Raw genomic sequence first — 20,839 nt, forward strand, 5'->3', positions numbered from 1 at the left:
CGAGTCATGCGTGTGTGTGATGTGGATAACTCTGTTAATAAAAATACCATCGCGTTCACATGTTGCAGTTGTTATTATTGGGACGTACAACATGGTGTCAGAAGACGGAGCGGAGTTTTCGCCTGTGAGTGAACCAATTTTGTAGAAAACAGAGACTGAGCTACACGTGAAAGTTTTCTCAAGACCGCGCAGTATGGCGGACTGTTTTCGAAGACCGGACCCGCTCACTTTTGATGGGAATATCGCCGAAAATTGGCGAATCTTCGAACAAGAGTATGACATTTTCGTCGCCGCAGCGCACCATGATAAGCCTGCCAGGACAAGGGCGTACATCCTCCTCAATCTCGCAGGGCCGGAAGCCATTGAACGGGAGCGTTCATTTGTCTATGCAGCGGAGGTGCGTGAACCGGGCGAGAACGGCGCGATCTTAACTCCCGCCGAGTCAAAGGAAGATCCGGAGTGTCTGAAGAGGAAATTTCGTGAAATATGCAACCCACAGCAAAATAAAACAATGGAGAGACACAAGTTTCACTCTAGAAGCCAGAAACAAGGTGAGACAATTGAGGCATTCATCAGTGATCTCAGGATTAAAGCTAAAAGTTGTCATTTTGGAGAACTGACAGACGAGCTGATCTGTGATAGGATAGTATGTGGCATCAACAATGATGGGCTTAGGAAAGCACTGTTAAGAGACGGTGATTTAACTCTAACCAAAGCCATCTCAATTTGTCGCATACATGAAATGACAGAGGAGAATAACAAAACGTTGGCTACGCCACAGACTGCAACTAATGTGGATGCAATACAGCCATTTTCCAGTAGGAGGCGCCAACACACTAGACATAATCAAAGAACAGAACAAAATGATTCACCAACCATAACCAATTGTAGAAATTGTGGAAATAATCATGCAGCAAAGAAAGAGAAATGCCCAGCTTTCGGACAACAGTGTCATAACTGCAAGAAAATGAATCATTACAAGAAATGTTGCAAAGCGCGTAGTCAATTCAGTCAGAAGAAATTTAACTACAGGAAAGCAGTACATGAACTCGAAGTAGATAAACCCCCTGACCATGATGACACATTTTATGTTGATGGCATCGAATTTGACAAGTGCGTTAATGCTGTTAACCCACACATGCCAGAATTGGAAGAGGGATTTGTCACTTTACACATAAACAAAGCTTCAATTGAGGTAAAAGTTGACACCGGAGCAAAATGCAATGTAATGTCACAAAAGACTTTCGGACAAATTACTTGCAATGAATGGCCAATGAAGCAATCAAAGACACCCAACCTTGTAGCTTATGGTGGAAGTAAAATCGAAACGAAAGGCTTGGTCTCATTGCAGTGTGGCCTAAATGGGCAAAATCATTCACTTTCATTTTTCTTGGTGGATCAAGATGTCCAAACGCTGTTAGGATTTCGTGCATGCCTCGACATGGGAATTGTTACAATCAGCCCGGACGTGCATCATGTCAGTATGGAGGGCAGCACTGAAGACGTTCTTAACGAGTACAAAGACTTGTTTACAGACGAGCTCGGAGAACTCCCAATCACATACTCCATGACAGTAGACCCCAGTGTACAGCCAGTAGTTCGCCCTGCTCACCGTATTCCTCTGGCAATGCAAAACCGTGTCAAAGCAGAACTGGACCGCATGCAGAGCCTTGGAGTCATAACGACAGTCTCAGAGCCAACGGATTGGGTCTCGTCCATGGTGGTAACACACAAAAAGGACAGACAAGAAATCAGGCTGTGTATCAATCCAAAAGATCTTAACTCTGCCTTAAAAAGACCCCATCACCCTATGCGCAGCGTAGAGGAAGTAGCATCTCAGATGTCAGGAGCAACTGTATTTTCGGTGCTGGATGCAAAGAACTCTTTCTGGCAGATTCGTCACGACCACAAGTCCTCCATGATGACCACATTCAGCACTCCATTTGGGCGCTATAGATTTCTTCGTATGCCCTTCGGCATAAACTCTGCAAGTGAAGTTTTCCAGCGCTCAATGGAGCAGTTGTTTTCAGGGTACCCCTGTGCAATCATTGTCGACGACATCATCATCGGAGGTCGTAATGCTGCTGAACATGATATTAATCTGAAAAGGGTGTTGAACAGAGCATGCGAGATCAAGCTCAAGCTAAACCCTGTTAAATGCAAATTTCGCCTGGACCAAGTCAGCTATGTGGGCCATATCTTTACGAGCAAAGGCCTAAAAGCAGATCCTTCCAAAACAAAAGCAATCTCGGAGATGCCAGCCCCCAATGATGTCCCTGAATTACAGCGTTTCCAGGGAATGGCAAATTATCTGGGGAAATTTATCCCAAACTTCAGCGACATTGCTGCGCCCCTCAGAAAGCTGACACATAAAGAGACAGTATGGTGTTGGTACCAGCAGCACCAACAAGCATTTGACACCCTCAAGTCGTATTTGCTTGTACTAAGTTCAGAGACTATGTGTACGGGAAACCCACACTCATTGAGACGGACCACCAGCCCCTGGTGAGCATTCTGAAGAAACCAATCCACACAGCTCCTGCTCGACTACAGAGAATGATGCTCAGGTTACAGTGCTACGACATCACTCTGGTGTACAAGAAGGGTAAGCTCATGTATCTTGCAGACACCTTATCTCGAGCTCCAAACACAGAAGTCTCTCCAGACACTGAAAATGACTCATTTGAGGTCATGTCCGTCAATTACATTTCCACAGCTCGCCTTGAGGAACTTAGAAAGCATACGGCGGAGGATGAAGTGTTGCAGGCTCTTTGCGCAGTAATTCAACGAGGTTGGCCAGTTAAAGAACATAGCGTGTGGCCCACTGTACGTCCATACTTTCCATACAGAGATGAGCTGGCTGTGGAAAATGGAATAGTGATGAAAGGCCACAAAACAGTCATCCCTCGCTCATTGCAGAAAGAATATATCAGCATAGTCCACAGAGGTCACCCTGGGCTGGATGCTACCAAGCACAGAGCAAGAGGTATCGTCTTCTGGCCAACGATGACGGCTGATATTACAGCGGAACTCCTCTCATGCTCGGTCTGCAACAGCACAAAGCCACATCAACAGAAAGAACCACTAAAACCACACCCAGTTCCAGACCTGCCTTGGTCTACTGTGGCAACAGACATGTTTGAGTGGCGTGGCCAAAATTATCTAGTGCTTGTGGACTCATACTCGGGATGGTATGAGATCGACCTTCTCCGCGACATAACATCCTCAGCTGTAATCACGAAACTAAAGAGACATTTTGCTGCGCATGGCACACCTCACACACTAATTTCTGATAACGCTAGACAGTACACAAGTCAGCGATTCAGAGACTTTGCCAAACAGTGGGACTTCATCCATGTCACCAGTAGTCCAGAGTTCCCACAGTCGAATGGCCTGGCAGAAAGAGCGGTTCGCAGTGCAAAACAGCTGATGGAGAAATCTCACAGAGATGGCACGGACGTGTTCCTTAATCTCCTGAACTTGAGAAACATTCCCAGAGACCCAACTTTGGGCTCCCCTGCGCAACGCCTGTTGTCACGACAGACACGGTCAGCCATTCCTATTAATTCTAGACTGTTGGAGCCTGCCCCAAAACTTGCCCAGCAAGTCACTGCACAGCTGTTTAATAAGAGGATGACCCAAAAGCGATACTACGACACATCAAGTCGCCCACTGCAGCCATTGGTAGAGGGACAAGTTGTCAGGATGCAAACCCCGAAAGGATACGAGCACCTAGGTACAGTAAAGGAGGTGAACAAGGAGCCTCGCTCATACACCATCCAATGCAATGGGAGAACATACAGGAGGAACCGACGCCACATCCTTCCTGTTGCAGAGCCTCCTCCATCACGGCTCACCCCCCAGAACATTGACTCTCAAAGCACCATTGCACATACAGAGAACTTTGCTTCCCATACACCACACTCACCACAAATACACCTTCCACAACCAGAATCCACACCTACAGACCTTCCAAAGCACACAGTACACTCTCCCACTAAGGTCAGTAATGCACCTTACAGAACACGTTCAGGCCGCATTTGCAAGCCGAATCCAAGGTAGGAACAGTGAGTTCCAGCAATGGGAGATTCAGTGACACTTTGGTTCATAATTTGAATGCCTCCTAAATGTGTTTATTATGGTTCTTTTCATATTACTAATATCATTCTTTGTTTATGCGTTTTCTTCATTATACAGATATCATCTTGAGATTTGTATCTGTTGTCGTTCAGTTATTTACTGCAATGGATACATTGTTATAATGCAAGTCATTCTTTTTCTTGGTTGTCAAGTTGATGTCATTATCCCAATATTGATCACTTGAGTATGTTTACTTTCTTTGATAGGAAATTTCAGCTAAAGGAAGGGGATGTAGATCATTGTGATAAATGATCTGTACTTAAGTACAGTGCGATTTGTGTACTATAATATGTACTGGGCTCTTTAAGAACGACCTTCCCCCTTTGGTGCGCATGTACCAAGTTGACACGCGAGTCATGCGTGTGTGTGATATGCTCTGTGGATAACTCTGTTAATAAAAATACCATCGCGTTCACATGTTGCAGTTGTTATTATTGGGACGTACAACAGTCCGAATCAAAATTACAGGTGTGAAACCTCCCCCGTACCACGGTCTGGACCAAACAGACGAAATTTGGTCCGACGAAAAGAGGTAGTCTCGGTCCGGATCAAACTGAACAAAGGTTCGGTTCGTTTCTAGTGTGAAAGCATTTTCTGTATGGTTCGTACTTTCAGACCATTTACAGGAAGTTCCTGTTTATGTTTAAATATTATAATGTTATTTTTAAATTCAATCTAGGCTACATTGATTATGAAAAGTGAAAAGATGCGCAATATGTCAGAAGACAGAAGGTCAGAAATGATTTTGAACGAAATTTTGCATGATTTTGCTTATGAACCTTTCTTTAATGTGAATTTCGTTTTGTATAAATTGTATCTTCATTTTAATCAATGTTTCATCAGATAATTACCTGGATTTAATAAATAAGAAGCAAATAGTCTATAGCAGACAATAATCACGGGAGTGATCACATGCTTTACACATGAACTTGAGCGCGTCTCAAACCCAAACTCAGCAGCTACTTGTCTCACAAACATGAGACATATGTGGATATAAAGCTTGAAATGTCCACTTTTAAACGTGACGAAAAGAACATAGTCAAGCAATGCGCACTGTTCAATAGTGGCAACGATATGCGTCCATTCCACTGATCTATGGCATCCATACTTTATCTGAGAGTAGTGAGGATGTAACAGCTTTAGACACTGATTTGGATGCGAATAGCTTAGTGAACTCTGTACATTCTTCGGTTCCGGCTGCAGGGCCCTCGCAGCAGGGAAACTGGGTAACAGTGAGGCAGCATAGTCGCAGACCAAAGAACCGCTTTTCCGTTCCGGTTAGAACATCAAACAGGTTCTCCCCTCTCAGTGAAGCACCCACTGAGTATCCTGTTGAAAGTGCCCTAGTCATTGGCGATTCTATTACACGGAACGTGAAGATAGAGACACCAGCTACCATAGTCACTTGTTTAGCGGGAGCCAGAGCACCTGACATCAAAGCAAATTTAAAAGTGCTGGCTAAAGCTAATCGTAAATTCTCTAAGATTATTATTCACGTCGGCACTAATGATGTTCGACTTCGCCAGTCGGAGATCACCAAAATTAACATTAAAGAGGTGTGTGAACTCGCTAGTACGATGTCTGAGGCTGTTTTTTGTTCTGGACCGCTCCCGGTAAAAAGGAGTGATGAGATAGTTAGCAGACTATCATCACTCAATGGCTGGTTGTCTAAGTGGTGTCTGCAAAATAACATAGGGTTCATAGACAATTGGAAAAGTTTTTGGGGCAGACCTGACCTGTTGAAGAAGGATGGCATCCATCCCTCTTGGGGTGGTGCCGCTCTTCTCTCTAGTAATCTGGCACATAGTCTTAGAGCTAAACCTTGACTCACTAGGGCCCAGGTCAGGAAGCAGACAAACTGGCTAAACCGACCGTCTGCTAGCTGTCTCACGTTACCGGAGTCAGATAAATCCCAGCACATAGAGACTCTTTCACCTAGATATTATCATATAGAGACTGTGTCTGTTCCCCGAATTAGTAAATACAAAAAAACATCAAAACCATTCAACAGTAAAAATTTAATTGACGTCCAACAAATAAACAAAATATATAATACAGATGAACAATTGATAAAGCTTGGGTTGCTGAATATTAGATCCCTTTCCCCAAAAGCGCTTATTGTTAATGATATTATTACAGATAATAATCTAGATGTGCTCTGTTTGACAGAAACCTGGCTAAAACCTGACGACTACATTACCTTAAATGAGTCCACCCCCCAAGATTATTGTTATAAACATGAGCCGCGTCTGAAAGGTAAAGGGGGAGGGGTTGCTGTAATTTATAATAATATCTTCAGTATTACTCAGAAGTCTAGTTTCAAATATAATTCCTTCGAAGTTTTGGTGCTTTATGTAACGCTATGTAGTGTACATGATAAAACCCGTTCAACATTTGTGTTAGCTACTGTATACAGGCCACCTGGGCATAATACAGACTTTATCAAAGAATTTGCTGATTTTCTATCAGAGTTAGTACTGGCCGTAGATAAAGTACTAATTGTTGGTGATTTTAATATCCATGTTGACAACGGAAAAGACGTATTGGGATTAGCATTTAAAGACACACTAAACTCTATTGGAGTTAGGCAACACGTGTCAGGAGCCACTCATCGCCATAATCATACTTTAGACCTAATATTGTCACATGGAATAAATGTTGATACCGTTGAAATTCTGCAGCAGAGCGATGACATCTCAGATCATTACTTAGTATCATGTATACTTAATTTAGCTAAGGTTGCAAAGCCGCCCCCTCGCTTTAAAAATGGCAGGACAATCACTGCCGCTACTAAAGATTGCTTTTTAAATAATCTCCCTCATCAGTATCATCTGCTCAGCATCCCAGATAGTATAGAAGAACTCGATGTTGCAACAGAAACTATTGACTCTCTCTTTTGCAGTACTTTAGACACAGTTGCTCCTCTGCGCTTAAAGAAGATTAAAGAAAATAGTCCAACGCCGTGGTACAACGAGCACACCCGGGCCCTTAAAACAGCAGCCAGAAAAATGGAGCGCAGCTGGAAGAAAACAAAATTAGAGGTATTTCGTAATTCGTGGAAAGAGCACATGATCACATACAGAAAGGCTGTAAAAACTGCTAGATCTGCTTATTTCTCAACTCTCTTGGAAGAAAACAAACACAACCCAAGGTATTTATTCGATACAGTGGCTAAATTAACCAAAAATAAAGCTTCAACTTCTGATGATTGTAAACAGCACAGCAGTAATGACTTTATGAACTTCTTCACATGTAAGATTGATAATATTAGGAAAAATTTTTTAACCATGCAGCCGTCTAATACAGCATCACATCAGACAGAGCATTGTAGTGTCACTGAGGAAAAATTACACTCATTCACTGCTATAGGAGAAGAAGAATTGGCTAAACTCGTTAAATCATCAAAATCGACAACATGTATGCTCGACCCTATACCAACTAGGCTATTAAAAGAGATGCTACCAGAGGTCATAGATCCTCTTCTTAATATCATTAATTCATCTTTGTCATTAGGATATGTACCGAAAACTTTTAAGTTGGCAATTATTAAACCACTTATTAAAAAACCGCAACTTGATCCTACAGATTTAGTCAATTATAGACCAATCTCAAATCTACCCTTTCTGTCAAAAATACTTGAAAAGGCAGTGTCTTCACAATTATGTTCCTTTTTAGAAAGAAATGGTATCTGTGAGGATTTCCAGTCAGGATTTAGACCGTATCATAGCACTGAGACTGCTCTCGTGAGAGTTACAAATGATTTGCTCTTATCATCCGATCGTGGCTGTATCTCTCTATTAGTGTTACTCGATCTTAGCGCTGCATTTGATACTATCGACCACAACATTCTTTTGAATAGACTCGAAAATTATGTAGGTATTAGTGGAATTGCATTATCATGGTTTAAATCATACCTATGCGACCGTTATCAGTTTGTAGTAGTAAATGAAGATATGTCACACCGATCGCAAGTTCAGTATGGAGTACCGCAAGGCTCAGTGCTAGGACCGCTACTCTTCACCCTGTACATGCTACCACTGGGAGATATCATTAGGAAGCATGGCGTTAGTTTTCATTGTTATGCTGACGATACTCAGCTCTATATTTCTTCACGCCCTAAAGAAACTTACCAATTCACAAGATTAACGGAATGCATAGCTGATATAAAACATTGGATGACTGGTAATTTCCTGCAACTCAATTCAGAAAAAACTGAATTTTTAATTATTGGACAAAAAAGCTCCACAAGTAGTAACCTAGAATACTGTCTAACACTTGATGGCTGTTCTGTCAAGTCCTCGTCGTCAGTGAGGAACCTGGGTGTGCTCTTTGATACCAATCTTTCGTTTGAAAGCCACGTTTCTAGCATCTGTAAAACTGCTTTCTACCATCTTAAAAATATATCTAAATTACGGCACATGCTCTCAATGCAAAATGCTGAACAGTTAGTTCATGCGTTCATGACCTCAAGGTTAGATTATTGTAATGCTCTACTGGGTGGTTGCCCTGCTCGCTTAATAAATAAACTCCAGCTGGTCCAAAACGCAGCAGCTCGAGTTCTTACTAGAACCAGGAAGTATGACCATATTAGCCCAGTTCTGTCAACACTGCACTGGCTGCCTATTAAACATCGCATAAATTTTAAAATCTTACTTATTACTTACAAAGCACTAAATGGTTTAGCTCCCCAATACTTGAGCGAGCTCTTAACATATTATACTCCATCACGTCTACTGCGGTCTCAAAATTCTGGCCAGTTGATCATACCGAGAATATCCAAATCAACTGCAGGCGGTCGATCGTTTTCCTATTTAGCACCTAAACTCTGGAACAGTCTTCCTAACATTGTTCGGGAAGCAGACACACTCTGTCAGTTTAAATCTAGACTAAAAACACATCTCTTTACTGTGGCATACACATAAAACACTTTTTCAATGAAATGATTGTTAGGCTGCATTAACTAGGTCAGCCGGAACCGGGAACACTTCCCATAACACCTGATGTACTCGTTACATCATCAGAAGAATGGCATCTACGCTAATGTTAGTCTCTCTGTTTTATCCCGAGGTTTACTGCAGTCAGCTGGATCCGGGCCGTATCCAGATCAGATGGTGGACCTGCGCCCAGAGAAGACCAACACAGGACCCCGAAGTGTCTGGGAGACCGTGATTAGACTCCCCCTGCAACTGCCTCATCGACACGGCATCTCAATAAACCCGTCTCCTGCGTGTTGCCTCCGATCATTCGAATATTGCACTTTAATAATTATTTAATCAACATCATCCTCAATAAACCCGTCTCCAGCATGTTGCCCCCGGTCCCTCGAATATTCTGATCTATTATGACCTCCGAGCTGTAAAACTGCCAGAATAATAATAATAATACGCTGTTTGTTAATTGGCCAGAGGAGAACTGGCACCCCGACTGAGCCTGGTTTCTCCCAAGGTTTATTTTTCTCCATTAGGTCACCTAATGGGGTTTTGGTTTCCTTGCCACTGTTGCCTCTGGCTTGGCGTGCTCAGTTGGGGACACTAAATTTTTCAACTAAACATCGAAATACATCTAAATAATAAACTAAATTAACCATTTAAACTAAATTACTGATCAAATTATTGATCTAAAGCCCACACTGTCACTGTATGATACTTGAAATTTTTCCAGAATGGCTATACAGCTGAATAAAATTATGCTGCATTATTTTCCTGTTTAACACTGTAAAGCTGCTTTGAAACAATCTACATTGTTAAAAGCGCTATATAAATAAAGTTGACTTGACTTGACTTGACTATATCAGTGGTCCGTTCATTCACTGTTGTCAAAGACGCTGACGTCAGACGCACGTCCGTTTACAAACCAATCAATGTCAAGATGCAGCCCACATAGATGATGACGAGTGGACGCAAGTGTGTCACGTAAAGTTCTTTAGTGCGCTCGCATAATTGCAATGTGAAACCAAACCAAAACTAACCGAAAGTATCAAATGTATCAAAATGTGAACTTCGGTTCGGACCTTGGTGCGGACTTTCGGGTGTGAAAACGCCCTTAGACAGATAGGACTTGTGCCTGCAGTGCAGGTACTTTCAAATTGTAAAATCTAAAAAATGTGGACAGTAAGGACCAGCCAAGTGGTGCACAATGGGTTCTCCACTGGATCAGACTCTGAGAGCTCTGACAGAGCAGAGTAGGTTTAGCTCTCTGTCATCTTCCGGCGAGGGAAGGGCAGACAGTTAAATGACCTGGGCAATAAACGGAGTTTGAGAGCACTTCGGGTACATAGCCATGTCTTGGTTTGAGGAGCCATGGCCGCCACATATACATGGAGCGTGAAGGGGGTACGGCCCGCATCCAGAAGCTCTTGTAAGAAGGAAAGTACCAGTGGTACTTCACATGAAAAGGGGTCTTGGTTCCAAGCTGAGCACTAGCTGGTGAACACGGATCATTAAGGGCATAGAGGCGTCACATGGACGGAGCTCTAGCCTCAGTAATAGTGTTCAGGACTCTTTCTCGGAGGCCTCTTGGTACCAGTTGAGGGGACATATTCGGAGGGCCCACAAGTCGGGATGGGGGTGCCAGACTGTCCTGTTCGTCTGAGTGAGGAGGTCCTTCCTCAGGGGTATTGGCCAAGGAGCCTTGAAGAACTCAGGGAACTATGTTTGGGTCCGCTAGAGAGGGGCTATTAGGAGGACTGCACACTTGCTTTACCCGGATCCGTTTGATGACCTGAAGGAGCAACAAAACCAGAGGAAATGCATAGAGGGGAAGGCTGGCTCATTCGTGGGCCAGCACTTCCCTGTTCTTTGAAAAGAATATTGGGCTGTGAGAGTTGTCTTCTGAGGCAAGGAGGTCTACATCTGCCCTCACGAAGATACTCCAGATTTGTTGAACCGTTTGGGGGTGGAATGTTGTCTTGAGACAGCATGTCTGTCCTTTGGTTTAATTTGCCCAGCACATGTGCTGCTCTCAGCGAGCGCAGGTTGTTTTGTGCTCATAGCAGGAGGTGCTTGGCCATGGAGTATGAGGAGCCCGACCGGAGTCCGCCCAGGCGATTAATGTAGGACACCACTGCCATGTTGTCCGTCCAGACCAAGATGTGGTGTCCTGCCAAGTTTTGGAGGAAGGTATTTAGGGCTAGAGAAACTGCTCTCATATCGAGGCAGTTGATATGCAGCCGTTTCTCCGAGCTCGACCAGAGGCTGGAGGCTGGCCTGCCCTCATACAGAGCTCCCCATTCCAGGTTGGAGGTGTCCGTTGAAACAACCTTCCTCCTCAAGACTAGACCTATGCTTAAACCAGTCTGATACCAGCTGGGCTTTTTCCAAGGGGACAGGGCTTTGATACAGCTGCGGTTTACCCTGATGTGAAGGCGGTCGGACCAGGCATGAGTCGAGACTCGGGGCTTCAGCCAATGCTGCAGGGGTTGCATACGCAGTAGGCCAAATTGGAGTGAGAGCTCGTTCTGGCGTGAGCCAGGCTCTCATTTGAGCAAAGTCGAGAACTGTTCCCAGAAAATAAATCTGCTGGATGGGGAATAGTGCACTCTTGGATAGGTTGATCCTGAGCCCAAGGCATTCTAGATGGCTGAGGAGCCAGGATTTGTGAGTTTCTAACTCTGCCTCTGACTGCGCCAGAATCCACTAATCATCAAAGTAGTACAGGATGCACATTCCCCGCTGTCTCAGGGGGGAGAAGGCTGCATCCTTTCATTTCGTAAATGTATGAGGAAGCAGTGACAGTCTGAATAGGATTTGTTTGGATAATAGCATCCTGAATGGCCATCTCATGAGGGCCTTGTTCAGGTGCCTGAGGTCTCTGAGGCCGCCATGCTTTGGTACGAGGAAGTGTTAGCTGTAGAAGCTTGACTCGCTCTGGGAAGGGGGAACTGTCTCGACAGCTTCCTTTGCTAGCAAGTTCGCAACTTCAGTGTGGAGGACGTTAGCTACGTTGCTCTTTGCTGAAGTATTGACCACGGCATTGAAGCGTGGAGGACTACAAGCGAATTGGAGCGAGTAACCTCGTTTTGTTTTCAGCCCCCATTCAGACACATCAGGATGGCTTCTCAGACCTTGGCCCGAGTGGCTAGGGGCTAAATTAATTCTGGAGGCGGGCCGCCATAGAGAGGGGGCCCGGCCACAGTGATGTTTGTAAGAGGAAAAGTGCTCTTTCGTTGAGAATGTTTGTGTTTTATTTTGTTCGCTATAACAGCGTTTGGTTGCAAGGATGCATGAACTTTAACAGGCCTTTTGACTGCAAACAGGACATCTCCAGCCACCTGAACTGAAAAGGGAGGCTGGGAGAGAAACAAGCCTTTTTCGAGGCTGGTTCAGCCACGGCGAGACCTAACCCTCTCCTCCTTTGCGTGGGAGTGGCCCTGGCCACTCGCGAGAGCATCAGTCTTCAATGAACACGGCTTGCAGGGGCAGGGCCCGGCAAGTGATGTACTCAGATGTGAGGCGTTTCAAAACAAACGCCGGTGAAGATGCTCTTATAGAGAGATATGCTCTATGAGTCTCAACTGATAGTCACAGGGGAGAGAGTCATAGTCAGCGCTGTACTCGTTTGAGTAAAATCCCTTCGCTGCAGGGAGATGTCATGCGGGGAATAAACCGGTGTCAGCTCACTTAGTACCAATTCACTCAGCTTTGCAGCTCCGCTGTTTCTTTGTCTCATGCTTGAGAGAAAGAGAACAGCGGAGAATATGCAGGAGCTGCTTTATGAACGCAGCAAGACGAGGCCTGTAGAGAAAGTCTGTCTTCAATGAACGCGGCTTGTGGGGCGGAGCCCAGCAAGCGACACGCTCAGAGATATGGCATTTTGAAACAAACGAATATAGAATATATGCTCTTTTAGAGAAATAAGCTCTGTTATACTCACCTGGTAGTACAGGGGAGAAACGTCATTCTCAGCCACCGAGTGTCAGCAGAAGGCATTTGAATTCACCTGTAGTAATCACCGGAATGCCGAGCAAGGCTGCTTGTTGCTGTAGTCTGCTCGATTGCAGCGAAGATTCACCCGTTCTGCTGCTGAGCTTATTCGGCGCAGAGACGGCTTTCAAGCAGGAGAGTCAGTGAAGAGGTAGATCGTCGCTGAAGGAGAATAAATCTGAATCCTATGGCGAAATGGGCCGCTTATATAGCCAGAGGCCCCGCCCATTTTTGCGCGCTCTGCTCTCTGTTGGCGGGACGCGCCTTGATTGGTTCGTGCAGACACGCCGCCTCGCCATAGGTTCATGCAGTTCCCACAGCCCAGCCAATCAGCATGCTTATAGCTTTGCACTATGTTGGTTGTGCAGCTGCATTGCGTTTCAAAATAAAGGCCTCAATATTTTTGGGAAAAAAAGGAGTTTTCCCAAATGCACACAATAACGAGTTAACAGTTTTCAAAAGGGAACCAGATAGAATCTGCTGTGATCGCTCAGCCTCCATTAACACTTTTCTTCTGACGATACCAAAATCTATACACTCAAAATATTTGTTTCCATCTCTCTTTGTTGATGGCTCTGTTTTGGAGACTCAAAGTAAAATGAAGAACCTTGGAGTCATTTTTTTATGCCTGTCTAACATTTGGTTCTTTTGTACAGAGTGCTGTTAAAACATCCTTTTTTTTTAACCTCAGAATTATATCAAGATTGTGCCTTATGCTAAATTTCTCTGTAGCTGAAAAGCTGATAAACTCATTCGTTGAAAATTATGAAAATAATATGAAAATTAAAACGTTTCTTAGTTCTGTATTATCTGGACTCATTATAGTTAATGTTTTTTTCCTTCTGTTTACCTTTTACTGTTTTGCATTAAATCATACTGGGATGTTTGCTGAAATTGTTGGATTTGGCACAGCCTGAAAACTTTCTAGCCGCCACTGGCACCAACAACAGTTACTGGAAACAGGTTTAAAAAAAAAAAAAAAAAAAAATACACTTATATAACATTCTAACTCTCTAACTGAATTGAATTAACATTGCAAGATTAAAATACTATATGACAGTGTTTTTCATCTGGGAAAGCTTATGTTGAAATCACAATTAAGACAGGATAAAACACTAATAATTTCCAGTTTATCTAATAATTTATCTACTAATACTTTTCTATTTCTAATTTTCTATTTCAAGATGAACAAGGGAAACAAGTATGTCGAATTCTAGTTTAGAATTAAATTCTTTTAGCCTAAAATTCTTATTTAGAAAAATCACCAAGTCTTGTCAATGTAAATAATTCTCAAATGCTATACTTACAACTGATATATCACATGCAGACAGTAAAGGAAAACCTCTGCATTTCAAAGTCGTAAAAGGATCTTCTAACGCAGCTTGCCTGCGTGGGTCACATTATGAACAAGCAGACTAAACCATGCTGTAGCTATGCAAGTCTATTTGAAATACATGCCGTTAGGGTTTACACTGTTGGTTTAAGTGCTTTACAAAAGCATTTATTTACATTTGTATTGTCTCCGAATTGATGTAGGGTTTAAAACCTTATGTTTGTCCAAATAAGTAACAACATTTTTTTTCAGTGGTTTGGTCCGAACGCAAAAACGAAACTATCATTTACAAGTTAAACGAAACGTATCAGTTCCTGGTAAATCGCAGCCCCACCCTGAATACTGGACAGCTGAAACAAGGATATTATTATTATAGGGCGAATTCCAATCGGCGTTTGTCTACTTGACGCGTGCTCCCGTATCCCTCCGCGATATGGGCCCTTCCACAAGTCCATTTGCGAAGGGAAATCACGCGTGGCCACTTCAAGGATGTAGATCAATCATTTATGGTCATATTCTGCCCTTCGTAGCTTGGGCATAGATGCTCGCTTCCGATAGGAATTAGGCCCATACGCGTCATCGTGTAGACACGGGCTGAATCCGAAATCGCCCCCTAAACCATCATTCACTATTCCCTAAGTTATCAATACAGTTCACTTAAGGAGTGAATGAAAACGAGTGAGTGAATTCGGACAGCCGTCTTGTGTACATCGGCTGTATGGGGTACACTCGTTATTGCAGTGCGTGGGATAGAATGAGTGCACTTAATAACGTCCACTATGGTTTCGTAAACCACATCTACTTTCTCTGTGTAGTCGGTGAGGTGGCTACTGATAGAATTAATGGGCGTGGCCAGGTTTTTTTAAGCAGGCACCTGAAGGGAGATTTGAAACGGGGTCCGATTTGTTGTGTGGTCTGGTAGCACTTCCGGGTTTTGTGCGGACGCGGTCTGGGTGAGCAGGTAGGCTAAAGTGAACCTCGATTTGTTTTGTCACTTTTATTAAATATTTTTTTTTTTTTTAAATTTAATCAGGTGTTCTTAACGTAGACACAAACATTGTGCTTTTCGGCAGTACCGCTGTGTCTAAGTGTGCGCGGACATGGTCTACTGAGCAGGTAGGATGAGTAAACATTAATCGATGGGATGCATATTCATAAAGCCTTGTTTTACTAAAATAGGGTATCATGGTTTTTTTTACAGTCTATGGTTTTAGTGCACTGCAGATGCAAAGAGCGTGGGTCTGCATGCCGTTGGTCACGCCCGTTCTCGTGTGATCGTGGACGTTAGTCCGGAGTTGGTAGCCGTGTGGCAGGTAACTGTAGAAGTTTTTTATATAGCGTCTGTAAATGTTTTTATTCTTCTTAGGATTAAAAAGTAAAATTAATTGTGTGGGTTTTTTTTTTTGTTTTTTGGTGTAACGTTATAGTAACTTGTGTTTTTGTTCATTTATTAGGCTTAGTTGATCGCTTTTCCTCCTGTGTTTGTTTTTGTTTTATTTTCCTCAGCTAAGCCAGTCCCTGGGTCTGCCTCCAGCGCAGTGAGAAATTATGGTTGTGATGTACTGGGGTCCGTTCTTCGTACCTCGCTTAATACATCTGAGATAATTAGACAGATCCCAGATCTTTTGTGATAACTGATGGCTGGCTAATTTGGTTCTTCAAACGAATTTGCGGATTGGATTTAAATATCTGGATTAAATGATCTAAATTCACTGCGCGTTCTTGTGTTCCCTGAAGAGGGCAGATGCATCGATACGATACGTGATTGTCCGGTTCGCGAACGAATCGTTCTTTTGAACCGGTTCTTTTTAGTGAACCGGTCGAACCAGTTCACCAAATCGGACTGAATCGTTGCAGCGGTTCTCGGATCACCGTACGCGGACCGGTCTGTCACAGTTCTCGTTCTCGAGTCAAGAATCGGTTGCAGCGGTTTTCAGATCACCAGTCCACTAACCGAGAACTGTTTATTTCGGACATGTCCGATTTGAGAACCGATGAGCTGATGCTGACTGAGCATTTTTTTTTATTTTTATTTTTTATTTTCTTCAAGTGAACGAAAAGCAAATTTTGTTGAACATCGAGACCGACTGATCTCATGAAATAATATATGTATGACACGCCAATTCGCTATACCATTTTGGTGTGCTATCAAAACGCATAATCGCTTTTTAGCGTGTTTATCAACGCCGTTTCATTCTATCCCCCTACACTGCCCCTACCCCTAAACCTACCCATCACACACACACACACACACACTGCGCCTGCCCCTAAACCTACCCATCACACACACACACACACACACTGCGCCTGCCCCTAAACCTACCCATCACACACACACACACACACACACTGCGCCTGCCCCTGCCCCTAAACCTACCCATCACAAGAAACATTCTGCATTTTTACATTTTCAAAAAAACATAATTTAGTATGTTTATAAATCCATTTACATTCACGCGGAATCACACGGCGTACGCACACACGCGGAATCCATATATATATATATATTATTATATTTATATTATATATATATATATATATATATATATATATATAATATATATATAATAATATAAATATATATATATATATATAATATATATATAATAATATAAATATAATAATATATATATAATATATAATAATATATATATATATAAATATAATAATATATATATAAATATAATATATATATTTCGATTATTTACAGATATTTATTTAAATGTTTTACAGACTGTAGTTTGTTGTTTCACTGACGGAAGTAGGCCTACTAAAATAAACACGCATGTTTGAGATATATATATATATATATATATATAGCTCAAACATGCGTGTTTATTTTAGTAGGCCTACTTCCGTCAGTGAAACAACAAACTACAGTCTGTAAAACATTTAAATAAATATCTGTAAATAATCGAAATATATATATATATATATATATATATATATATAGGCTACCTCAATTAAATAGCCTACATTTTGAAAATAAAAAATATAAACGAATAATATATTTAACGAATATACACGGGTTTCCTGTTTACAAACATTACAGGGTGCGTGCGCATCCTGGAGGCAGAAAGACAGATCGCTCAGCTGGTCCGCTACTGCAACAACCTTAAGTATTGAAGCTTTCCTTATTGTTTGTATATAACTGCTGACTCAATAAAACGTGATTTTAGTTGGATCTGTTTGTCTGTCTTTAATTTTGCAGTGTTGCTGTGATGCATGTATGAATGATCATGTTAGGCTAGTAATGTAACGTTACTAGCCGCATACAGCGCGAATTTGTTTTTATTTACGTTAAGCTTGTTTACGTTACTTTACGACCTGCCACATTTCATGACTGCACATATATACACAAAATACTAAACTGTAAATAAAATATTTGACAATGGATTACGTGGGAAGCCTTAGTACCTCCGACCGTGCCGATTATATAAAAAAAAACTTACTCTCAGCAATGGTGAGATCTTGCCAGATCCTTACGCTATACATGACGATCTGTGGATTGTGGATGACAAAAAATGGCCAGCAATTGAATGGCCTGATATATACAATTATCTAATTCAGACACCAAGTGTGTATACTAGAGAAACAGAGCGTACAAATCCCTCAATGCATACAACTACGTGCGGTCATGTGCAGCTTGTTAAATACTTTGATGCTGCACCGGATTTTTGCGTGTTTAGGTCAGGTGTGCTTCCTAGTCAAAGGCAAGGGATTAAAGCCAAGCCTTATGATGCCTGGGTGTATGTCCACAAGGCCCTTGGGTACATCCTCACAGCTAACTGCAAATGCATGGCAGGGTACGTCAACCTATCAAAATGTACCTGCAATAACAAAAATATTTTTTTGGCAAACGCATGCTTCCCCCTAGGTATGTTAAACATCAGGCACCCAGCACTGGCTCTGTTGGTACAATTAACCACGCAGCAACTCCTTGGCATTTTGACTTACAAACACGCCGCTACCAACCTACAACACGAGAGGTTTCTTCTTTCTGCCTCTCGGGTGCGTGCGCAAGCAGTGATGACGTCGCCGAGAAATCCATGTATACAACGAATTTATATATATAATATAGGCTATATATAAAAAAAAATATATAGGCGTGCGTGTATAGCCGCCACTCCAACCACCGCGGCACTGCACAGTTGCACTGCTGTTATATTTCGTTCTCCCTTCTCTTTCTTTAATATGAAATGCTGTTTGAATTTCCAAGATAGAAACGATTTCTTGCCCTGGCTCTGTTGTTCAGTTCTGGCTCCATCTCTACCTCCAGCTCCAGCTGCTCCTCTCCGACTCCATTGTGACTGATCACGCAAACCATGCATTTTTTCGTTTTCATATTGGGGCGTTCTGAGAAATGCATTGAGTTGCCTTAATTTATTTAGAGAGTAAATAAACTCATTAAACAGAGAAGTATGGTTAATGTCATCCATTGATTTCAACAATGTAACTGTATTCTAAATATCAACTATTTAAATTGTAACTGTAATGGAATACAGTTACTCATATGTATTCTGAATACGTAATGCCGGTACGTGTATTCCGTTACTGCCCAACACTGAACACGACCTATTAAAGCACTAAGACATGGAAACAGTATAGCTAACATTCACATTTGAATATTTATCGCAAGTTGTGCAAAAGGCTCAAGTGATGTGAATCGGTACGGAGCATGTACAGCGAGTGTTCGCCCAGACCACGCCCCCTTTCCGACATGTTGCGACATGTCCTGGCTTGCAGAGAACGGCCGTCAGTTTAGTTTCACTTTATAAGTTAAGCTTCAGGTTGTGTTCGTGTGCGTCAGTGACCACAAGTAAGTTATAATTATATCACATATATAGATAAGTTAATATAAGTAATTTATGGTTGAGTTTACAGTCAGTGACAGCCTTTATCTCTGTTGTACTGTATGTGTAGCTTGTATGCTATTCTTATTGTAGTTTACATTTCAGGACATGTTTAGCACTGTTTATTTAAGTAGCTAAGGAGAGTTATTAGCCTCAATTGTGCTTGTGATAGTTAATATCTATGTTTATTCCTTTCCTTTAGAACCATACTTACACTGTAAAGCACCAAAGAGAATAGTGCCTGTGCATCTGTATTTCAAATGATATATATTAAACCCTTCAATGAATATCCCTGCCTTCCGTGTCCTGACTAGACACCCCATATTGGTGACTAATTTTCATAACCAGTAGATCCCCATTACAATTTATGGTCCTTCGAGCCGGATAGAGTCAATGATATGGCAACCAGAAAGGAAGGAATCAGCCTACCTGTTTCACCTGTGCGCCCCAAACGCTCAGTGCAACGCCCAAGATATCTGGATGATTTTTTAGTTGAATATACAGATCAGAATAGCTTAGCACAGATGCACAGGCACGAAGAGGAGAGGGAGCTACTCAGTCCTGCTAAAAGCATATCCTCAATGCCACCAATGCAGACTGCAAATGAAGCCATTGTTCATCAGGCTTTGGAGACAGCGCGGCAACAGAGTGAAACGGCCAAGAAACAAACAGAGCTTCTGGAGCTTTTCCTGCAGCACCATTCCCCTCAGACCTCAGCTCAGTGGTCAAGGAGGTCATCACGGCATCAGACCCCTGTACGCCAACTCTATACAGACAGAGGAGGTGAACCACAGCCTTTCCCAGTCCTTACTCCTCCTCAACACCACAGAACTGAGGATCACCCAAGTGTAGCTGCAGAGTTAACCCACCAGCTAGAACAAATGACACTTCCTCCACCTCTCAGCCGAGTCATTCAACCCCCTCCGCACACGCTCGATCCACGCTATGATGTTCAAGCTATCAAGCAAGATACTGAACATGAACCACACAAAGGGCCATCCCAGGGCCTACAGCAGTCAGCAGGTGCCTCATCATATGGCTCACTCTCATCCTACCCCATATCAGGTATTTTTAAGCCCAACGCAGCCACACTCGGCAACCAACATGAGAAAGTTAGGGAATCTCAGTTGGGAAATACACATCTGGTGCTACCTGAGCCTCAAATCTATCTTCCACATGTTGCCCCTCCCAGATCGCTACATGTAAATCCAGCTCTCGATCAGATTATGCCTTCACCTGTGCACCAGTCCATACATCAGCCTCCTTATGTACCCCAATCCTTCTACCAAGGGAACCCAGCCATGTTGGCCCATTATCCCTCCTACGGGTATCAGCATGTACCCCCCAACATAGAAGGCCCAACATTTCCTGACTTCAACAAGGAGGATAGAGCTCAATATGTGGAGCTACGCCTTTCCCTTAGCACACTCCTTCATCCTTCTCAGTCCGAGCATTACAAGTATGCCATCTTGCTGAAGCATGTCAAGGTGCCACCTGCACATCGCCTTGTGCTAGCTCATGCAGAATCTAATATGCCCTACTCTGAAGCTCTAAAATCACTGGATGAACGCTATGGACGACCATATCAGTTT

The 20,839-nt window shown here is 42.8% G+C and overlaps 1 protein-coding gene across 1 annotated transcript in view; it reads right to left on the reverse strand.

Moving 5' to 3' along the window:
* Positions 1 to 14,440, reverse strand: part of LOC307122809 (up-regulator of cell proliferation) — a 40,010-nt gene extending 25,570 nt beyond the window's left edge. Inside the window, exon 1 of the mRNA XM_079811032.1 lies at positions 14,369 to 14,440. The gene's annotated coding sequence lies outside the window, so the exon portion shown is untranslated. The remainder of the gene's footprint in view (positions 1 to 14,368) is intronic.
* Between the last annotated feature and the right edge of the window lie 6,399 nt (positions 14,441 to 20,839).

Source organism: Gobio gobio, assembly GCF_949357685.1.
Source record: "Gobio gobio genome assembly, chromosome: 2".
NCBI classification, from domain to species: domain Eukaryota; kingdom Metazoa; phylum Chordata; class Actinopteri; order Cypriniformes; family Gobionidae; genus Gobio; species Gobio gobio.